Source organism: Penaeus vannamei, chromosome 3 (assembly GCF_042767895.1).
Source record: "Penaeus vannamei isolate JL-2024 chromosome 3, ASM4276789v1, whole genome shotgun sequence".
NCBI classification, from domain to species: domain Eukaryota; kingdom Metazoa; phylum Arthropoda; class Malacostraca; order Decapoda; family Penaeidae; genus Penaeus; species Penaeus vannamei.
Genome location: NC_091551.1, coordinates 874490 through 884489, shown reverse-complemented (window position 1 = coordinate 884489; position 10000 = coordinate 874490). Strand labels below are relative to the sequence as shown.

General features: G+C 35.9%; 1 long non-coding RNA gene across 1 annotated transcript in view; it reads right to left on the bottom strand.

Moving 5' to 3' along the window:
* LOC138866489 (uncharacterized) overlaps window positions 1-10000 on the bottom strand; it is a 216396-nt gene that overhangs the window by 175148 nt on the left and 31248 nt on the right. Inside the window, exon 3 of the long non-coding RNA XR_011399605.1 lies at window positions 1141-1181. This is a non-coding gene — a long non-coding RNA (uncharacterized lncRNA). The remainder of the gene's footprint in view (window positions 1-1140; window positions 1182-10000) is intronic.

The window sequence follows — 10000 nt, the reverse complement described above, 5'->3', positions numbered from 1 at the left end:
CAAAAAAAGACGTGGAAAAAAAAAAAAGAGAGAAATAAAGATAGAGAAAAACGACGAAAGAGAAAAAGATGTGTATGCAAGATAGAAACGAAGAAAGTTGTATAAAAATCAATCTAATTAAAACAATTAAGAAAGCGAAAATAGAAGCGATAAGAAAACAAGGAAAAATCTACAACAATAAAGAAATCGACAATAGAAGACAAAAAAAGAAAAGAGAAACATCAAAACAATAAAGAAACCAAAAATATAAATCAAAAAGAAAAAAAATAGAGAAACCAAAAATATACGACAAATAGGAAAAAAAAAAAAAAAAAAAAAAAAATATATATATATATATATATATATATAAATCAAAAAAGAAAAAAAATAAAGAAACCGAAAATAGAAGAAACAATAATAAAAGAAAAAGGAAATAAAATTGCAAGCATAATTAGCCAGCATGGTAGAGTCATTAGGCTAAACAGCTGGTCGACGAGAGAATGAGTAGTTAGTCTCACCCTTAATTACTCTTTGGGTCGTTAGATATTTCCTTCCTCTGCGTGCGTGCGTGCTTGAGTGTGTTGCATGTTCGCGTGAATGTAGAGAGAGAGAGAGAGAGAGAATGGGAGGGAGGGAGAAAGAGAGGGGGAGAGGGGGAGAGAGAGAGAATGGGAGGGAGAGGGAGAGGGAGAATGGGTGGGGGAGGGAGGGAGGGAGGGAGGGGGAGGGAGGGAGGGAGGGAGGGAGGGAGGGAGGGAGGGGGAGGGAGGGAGAGAGAGAGAGAGAGTGTGTTAGTGTGTGTGTGTGTGTGTGTGTGTGTGTGTGTGTGTGTGTGTGTGTGTGTGTGTGTGTGTGCGCGCGCGCGTGTGCGTGTGCGTGTGCGTGTGAATGTGTTCGTCTGTTCATGTGAACTGGCTCATCTGTCCATGAACAAACCCGTATTTCACAATATATATCAAGCCATCGCTCTACTTTGTTAAAAACACGTGTTTGTTCGAATGAGTGAGTGAGTGCGTGTGTTCGGTGTGTTCGTATTCGTGCGTGAATGTGTCTTCAATGTTCAATGTGTTCGTATGCGTGCGTGAGTGAGTTCGTGTGTTCGATGTTAATTGTGTTCGTATGCGTGCGTGAGTAAGTGCGTGTTCGTTAATTGACACTCACCTGTCCTCAGCTGGGTGTCAGGTGGGGTCAGTTGGCACACCCTGAAAAGAAAGGAAACACAAATGAATTAATGTCTCTATATATTTCAACTGAGAATATATTACTTTTTGATAATGTTTATACACACACACACACACACACACACTCTCTCTCTCTCTCTCTCTCTCTCTCTCTCTCTCTCTCTCTCTCTCTCTCTCTCTCTCTCTCTCTCTCTCTCTCTCTCTCTCTCTCTCCCTCCCTCTCCCTCCTCTCCCTCTCCCTCCCTCCCTCCCTCTCCCTCTCTCTCTCTCCCTCTCCCTCCCTCTCCCTCTCTCCTCCTCCCTCTCTCCCTCCCTCCCTCTCCCTCCCTCTCCCTCCCTCCCCCTCCCTCCCATTGTGTGTGTGTGTGTGTGCGCGTGTGTGTATAGAGTTTATGTTCACATTAATCTGTCACATTCTCTTGTTAACAATTCGCTAATAACGCAAAGAATATAATGAAAAAAACGAGAATAAAAAGGGAAAGACGACATTAGAAGAGAAACAAAACCATAAAAATGAAGAAAAAATATATTCCTATTCCTTGACGAAATTCCTTTCTTAACCTTTTTCTAATTTTACCTAAATTTCTTAACTTTCTTAACTGAATTTGCTTTATCTTAACTTTCTTGACATAATACCTCTATCTGAACTTTCTCAACTATTTTCTTATCTTTTCGTCATCTTAAATTCCCTAACTTAATTCCCTTTATCTTAACTTTCTTAACATAATTTCTTTATCTGAACTTTCTCAATCCCACTTTTCTTTATCTGAACTTTCTCAATCCCACTTTTCTTTATCTGAACTTTCTCAATCTCATTTTTCTTTATCTGAACTTTCTCAATCTCATTTTTCTTTATCTGAACTTTCCCAATCCCATTTTTCTTTATCTGAACTTTCCTTACTTAAATCCCTTAACTTTCCCAACCTAATTCTTTCTCAACTTAAATTCCATAACGACTTTCCTAACTTATTTTCCTAACTTTCCTAACTAACGAATTCCTCAAATTTTTAACCTTGAATTCCCTAACTTCCCTAACCTAACTTTCTCACCAAACCTAACCTAATCTCCCAACGCGAGGTATTTAAAGATCACTATAATTAATTAATATTCAAAACCTCTAAGTCTCCGAGGTATTTAAAGATCACTATAATTAATTAATATTCATTTAAAGATCACTATAATTAATCAATATTCATTTAAAGATCACTATAATTAATCAATATTCATTTAAAGATCACTATAATTAATTAATATTCATTTAAAGATCACTATAATTAATCAATATTCATTTAAAGATCACTATAATTAATTAATATTCATTTAAAGATCACTATAATTAATTAATATTCATTTAAAGATCACTATAATTAATATTCATTTAAAGATCACTATAATTAATTAATATTCATTTAAAGATCACTATAATTAATTAATATTCATTTAAAGATCACTATAATTAATATTCATTTAAAGATCACTATAATTAATCAATATTCATTTAAAGATCACTATAATTAATTAATATTCATTTAAAGATCACTATAATTAATCAATATTCATTTAAAGATCACTATAATTAATTAATATTCATTTAAAGATCACTATAATTAATTAATATTCATTTAAAGATCACTATAATTAATATTCATTTAAAGATCACTATAATTAATTAATATTCATTTAAAGATCACTATAATTAATTAATATTCATTTAAAGATCACTATAATTAATATTCATTTAAAGATCACTATAATTAATCAATATTCATTTAAAGATCACTATAATTAATTAATATTCATTTAAAGATCACTATAATTAATTAATATTCAAAACCTTTAAGTCTCCGAGGTATTTAAAGATCACTATAATTAATTAATATTCATTTAAAGATCACTATAATTAATCAATATTCATTTAAAGATCACTATAATTAATTAATATTCATTTAAAGATCACTATAATTAATATTCATTTAAAGATCACTATAATTAATCAATATTCATTTAAAGATCACTATAATTAATTAATATTCATTTAAAGATCACTATAATTAATTAATATTCAAAACCTTTAAGTCTCCGAGGTATTTAAAGATCACTATAATTAATCAATATTCATTTAAAGATCACTATAATTAATCAATATTCATTTAAAGATCACTATAATTAATTAATATTCATTTAAAGATCACTATAATTAATCAATATTCATTTAAAGATCACTATAATTAATCAATATTCATTTAAAGATCACTATAATTAATCAATATTCATTTAAAGATCACTATAATTAATCAATATTCATTTAAAGATCACTATAATTAATTAATATTCATTTAAAGATCACTATAATTAATTAATATTCATTTAAAGATCACTATAATTAATCAATATTCATTTAAAGATCACTATAATTAATTAATATTCATTTAAAGATCACTATAATCAATTAATATTCATTTAAAGATCACTATAATTAATTAATATTAATTTAAAGATCACTATAATTAATTAATATTCATTTAAAGATCACTATAATTAATTAATATTAAATTAAAGATCACTATAATTAATTAATATTCAAAGCCTTTAAGTCTCCGAGGTATTTAAAGATCACTATAATTAATTAATATTCATTTAAAGATCACTATAATTAATCAATATTCATTTAAAGATCACTATAATTAATTAATATTCATTTAAAGATCACTATAATTAATTAATATTCATTTAAAGATCACTATAATTAATTAATATTCATTTATAGATCACTATAATTAATTAATATTCAAAGCCTCTAAGTCTCCGAGGTATTTAACGATCACTATAATTAATTAATATTCATTTAAAGATCACTATAATTAATTAATATTCATTTAAAGATCACTATAATTAATCAATATTCATTTAAAGATCACTATAATTAATCAATATTCATATAAAGATCACTATAATTAATTAATATTCAAAATCTCTGAGTCTCCGAGGTATTTAAAGATCACTATAATTAATTAATATTCATTTAAAGATCACTATAATTAATTAATATTCAAAATATCTGAGTCTCCCCCCCGCCACGTGCCTACGACTCTCATCCTCCATCTTTCAACCGTCAATTTATGTTTAAATAGATATAAATAAACCGTTTAAATGCATCCCAAGTTGGAGTTTAGGTTAATCGGCGATTTACTGAATTCATTTTAGAATCTGGGTCGTATATATATATATATATATATATATATATATATATATATATATATATATATATATATATATATATATATATATATATATATATATATATATATATATATATATATAATTCTCTTGTTTAGTTATATACTCATTTTGACATCACTCTACTTGTTATACATACATATATATATATATATATATATATATATATATATATATATATATATATATATATATATATATATATATATATATATATATATATATATATATATATATATATATGTGTGTATATATATAAATCTTCTCTAAGTATCCTTTTAACACCCCAATTTATCACCTCTTTTCTCTTACTTATCTTTCCTTCCTTTCTTCCTAAGTTACTATACGCCATTCTTAGCGTGACTCAGCGATATTCACGATCTTAGTTGCATTCTTTGAGGGGGGGGGGAGGGGGGAGCTGCTATGCTTTTCCTTTTTCTTTCTTTCTCTTTTTCTTTCTTTTTTTTTCTTTCTCTCATTTCTTTATCTTTTTTTCTCTTTATCTCCCTTTTTTTTATCTTTTTCTCTTCATCTTTTCCCCTCTTCTCTCTTTATTTTTCTCTTTATTTTTTCTCATATCGTCTTTTTCTCTCTTTCTCTATTTCTATTTTCTCTTTTTTCTCCTTTTTTTCTTTTTCTTTCTCTTCTCATTCGGTTTATCTGTGTGGGTCTATCTACTCTGTTCGCATCTTCTCTTTGCTACGTATTCTTTCTCTCGTTTCCATCTCTTTTCGCTTTCTATCTTCTGCTTCTTCGCGCTCCCTCTCCCCCTTATCCTTTCTCTCTCTCTCCCTCTCTATTTTTTCCCCTTTCCTTTCCCCTGTTCCTCTCTTACTCCCCTCCCTTTAATCCTCCCTCCCCCTCTTTCTCCTTCTCCTTCTTCACTTCTTTTTCCCCTCCCTCTCCTTCTCCCTCTCCCTCTTCTTCTCTCTCTCTCCTTCCTCCCCCTTCTGTAACCATCCCTCTCCTTCTCCCCCTCCTCTCCCCACCCTCTCCTTCTCCCCCTCCCCTACCTCCCTTCCACTCCCCCTCCCCCTCCCACTCCCACTCCCTCTCCCCCTCCCACTCCCTCCCCCTCCCCCTCCCTCCCCATCCCACTCCCTCCCCCTCCCTCCCTCTCCCCCTCCCTCCCCATCCCTCCCTCCCCCTCCCTCCCTCTCCCCCTCCCTCCCCCTCCCCCACAAAAAGCATACCTCAGAAAAAAGCAAAACAACCCGAGTGCTTTCATTAATTCCTCCATTGCTTGCACCACAAACACACAAACACCAGCGCCACGGGACCGCAGTGGATTCCCAAGGCGATAATTTACATCATAAACACACAATCAAGCACAGACACGCACACACGCACAACCAAGCACATACAGATGCACACACATACACATACAATCAAGCGCAGACACACACACATACACGCACACACGCACAACCAAGCGCATACAGATGCACACACATACACACACAATCAAGCACAGACACACACACATACACGCACACACGCACAACCAAGCACATACAGATGCACACACATACACACACAATCAAGCACAGACACATTAGCACACGCACATGCACGCGTACATACACAATCAAGTACACATACACGCACACAAACACACACACATATGTGAACCTTCATGGATATGCACATACACATATGTACGTTCAAACACATACATACAGAGAGAGAGAGAGAGAGAGAGAGAGAGAGAGAGAAAGAGAGAAAGAGAGAGAGAGAGAGAGAGAGAGAGAGAGAGAGAGAGAGAGAGAGAGAGAGAGAGAGAGAGAGAGAGAGAGAGAGAGAGAGAGAGAGAAAACGAGAGAAAGAGATAGAATGAAAGACACAGACAGACAGACAATCAGACAGAAATGCAAACACAAAAACAGAAAAAGAAAAAAAGAAAAAAAGTCACAAAACAAAAGAGAAACCAAACAAAGGAAAAAAGAGAAGAAAGATACAAACACACGCACAAAAACAGACACAGCGCCAGGCACACACACAGAAAACACTCATGATCATAATTTACAATGTTTTCAGACCAGTAGCAGGCTCCTGTGAGTGACCCCTCCCCCCCCTTCACACATTCAACCCCCCTCCCCCCCTTCTACCGCCACTCCCACCCCCTTCCCCCCTTCCCCCCTTCCACCCTTCCATTCTTCCCCCCCTTCCACCCTTCCATTATCACCCCTTCCCCCTTTCCACCCACTCTTTCCCCCTTCCCCTCCTCCACCATCACCCCTTCCCTCCTTCTATCCCCTTCCCCCTTCCCTCCTCCAACCCCCTTCTACCCCCCACTTCCCCCTTCCACCCTTCTACCCCTTTCCACCCTTCTACCCCCCCCCCCACTTCCCCCTTCTAACCCCCTCCCCCCCTCGCCAAGGCACCTTCAAGGAGGTACGTGTGTACTTTGCTCAAGATCTCCAGTGTGACGTCATCGATCAGCTATCTACGGTGGTTTTGGAAGGTTCATGTATATCATTTATTATTATTATTTATTATTTTTATTATAAGGTGTGACATGAGGAAATCATTAGGAAGCAATAGACAAAAAAATCAATACATATATTCATTTTCTAATCTATTTTTTTTATTTCTTTTTTCTTTCTCTTTTTTATGGCTTCCGGATAAACTAAGTGAGAAAAAAAATTAAGTAGCCTATCTAAGTGTATGTTAATTATCTCGAATAGGCCTACACGTGCCCACCAGCTGGCATCGTCACGAATGCCGACATTTTTTTCCCCTGGGGCAGCTGTGATACCCTTAACCCCCCCTCCCCCCTCCCCACCTCCCCTCCCTTCCCCTTCTTCCCTCCTATCTTCCTACATTCTTCTTTAATTTTTTTTTTCTCTTACTTTCTCCTTTCTTTCTTTTCTTTCTTTTCTCTCTTATCTCTCTCTCTCTCTCTCTCTCTCTCTCTCTCTCTCTCCCCCTCTCTTCTTTTCTCTTATTTCATTATCCTCTCCCGTTCTTCTCTCTCCCTCTCTTCTTCTCTTTTTCTCTCTTATTCGCTTATCCTCTCTCTCCCTCTCTCCTTCTTGTCTCCTTTCTTATCCTTTCCCGTTCCTCTCTCTCTTTTCCTTTTCTCTTCTCTCCGCCCCTCCCCATTCACCCTTTCCCCTACCTTCCATCTTCCTTCGTTATCTCACCCACCTTTTTCTCTCTCGCCTCTCTTCCAATATCACTTCTTTATCATTCCCATATTTCTTCGTCTTCGTCTTCTCATTCTCATTCTTATTCTTTTTCTTCTTCTCATTTTAATTTTCTTTTTACTCTCTGCCTTTTTATATTTTATATTCAATTTTTGGGTTTTGTTTTGTTTTTCTATTTTTATTTATTTTTTGTTCTTTATTTACCCTTTATTTCACTTTTTTCTTTTTTTTTCTTTCTTCTTTTTTCCTCTCTCCTTTTATAACATTTTGTCCTTTTTTCTCTTTATTCTACTGTTTTATCTCTTTTCTTTCTTCTCTTCATTTTCCTTCCTTCTTTTTTCATTTCCATTTTCCTTTTTTCTAATTTATTGTTCTTCCTTCTTTTTGCCTTTCTACTTTTTTCCTTCTTCTTTCCTTTCCCTTGTCTTATTCATCTCTTTTCTTTCTTCTCAATCATCCTATCCTTCTTTTTTTCCTTTCTATCTTTTCCTCTTCCCTCCTTTTATCAACATTTTATCCTTTCAATTATCTTTTAATCTCATTCTTTTTTTCTTCTTCTTCTTCTTTTTTCTTTTCTTTTCGTGTGTCTCTGATTGAAGGGATTGACCTTTGACCTTTTCTTTCTTCGATTAATTCTCCTTCTTTCTTTTTTCCTTTCTAATCTTTTCCTCTTCTCTCCTTTATCATCATTTTCTACTTTCAATTATCCCTTTTTTCATCTATCTTAATCTTCTTCTTTTTTTCTTTTTTTTTCGTGTGTCTCCGATCGAAGCGATTGACCTTTGACCTCTGATAAGTCTGTTTGGTTTCGGCAATTTCGCGTCTCTTCTTGCTTTGTCTTATTCCCTCTTCTTTATTCCCTTTTTGACACTTCTCTTCTAATTCTTCTTCTTTCTCGGTTCTTATTTCTTCTCTCCTGTGTTTTGTGTTTTTTCCATTATTTTTTTCCCCTTTTCTTTCTCTTGTTTTTTACCTTCTTACTCTACTTTTCTTTTCTTCCTTTTCTTTATCTAATTTATCTATTTATTTATTTTCTTTGTCAGTTCTTCCTCCTATGCATTTTCCTTCTTTGCATTTCTCTCGTCTTTATCTAGTACTCTTATTCCTTTTTTTCCATTATCTATATTCCCGTTCCTCCCTTTGTCGGTGTCAAGTCGGGATTGATTTGTCGGTGTCAAGTCGGAGTTGATTTGTCGGTGTCAAGTCGGGATTGATTTGTCGGTGTCAAATCGGGATTGATTTGTCGGTGTCAAGTCGGGGGTTGATTTGTCGATGTCAAGTCGGGATTGATTTGTCGGTGTCAAGTCGGGATTGATTTGTCGGTGTCAAGTCGGGATTGATTTGTCGGTGTCAAGTCGGGATTGATTTGTCGGTGTCAAATCGGGATTGATTTGTCGGTGTCAAGTCGGGGGTTGATTTGTCGATGTCAAGTCGGGATTGATTTGTCGGTGTCAAGTCGGGATTGATTTGTCGGTGTCAAGTCGGAGTTGATTTGTCGGTGTCAAGTCGGGATTGATTTGTCGGTGTCAAATCGGGATTGATTTGTCGGTGTCAAGTCGGGGGTTGATTTGTCGATGTCAAGTCGGGATTGATTTGTCGGTGTCAAGTCGGGATTGATTTGTCGGTGTCAAGTCGGGATTGATTTGTCGGTGTCAAGTCGGGATTGATTTGTCGGTGTCAAGTCGGGATTGATTTGTCGGTGTCAAGTCGGGATTGATTTGTCGGTGTCAAGTCGGAGTTGATTTGTCGGTGTCAAGTCGGGATTGATTTGTCGGTGTCAAGTCGGGATTGATTTGTCGGTGTCAAGTCGGAGTTGATTTGTCGGTGTCAAGTCGGAGTTGATTTGTCGGTGTCAAGTCGGGATTGATTTGTCGGTGTCAAGTCGGGATTGATTTGTCGGTGTCAAGTCGGGATTGATTTGTCGGTGTCAAGTCGGGATTGATTTGTCGGTGTCAAGTCGGGATTGATTTGTCGGTGTCAAGTCGGGATTGATTTGTCGGTGTCAAGTCGGGATTGATTTGTCGGTGTCAAGTCGGGGGTTGATTTGTCGGTGTCAAGTCGGGATTGATTTGTCGGTGTCAAGTCGGGATTGATTTGTCGGTGTCAAGTCGGGATTGATTTGTCGGTGTCAAGTCGGGGGTTGATTTGTCGGTGTCAAGTCGGAGTTGATTTGTCGGTGTCAAGTCGGGATTGATTTGTCGGTGTCAAGTCGGAGTTGATTTGTCGGTGTCAAGTCGGGATTGATTTGTCGGTGTCAAGTCGGGGGTTGATTTGTCGGTGTCAAGTCGGGATTGATTTGTCGGTGTCAAGTCGGGATTGATTTGTCGGTGTCAAGTCGGGATTGATTTGTCGGTGTCAAGTCGGGATTGATTTGTCGGCGTCAAGTCGGGGGTTGATTTGTCGGTGTCAAATCGGGATTGATTTGTCGGTGTCAAGTCGGGGATTTTATTTGTC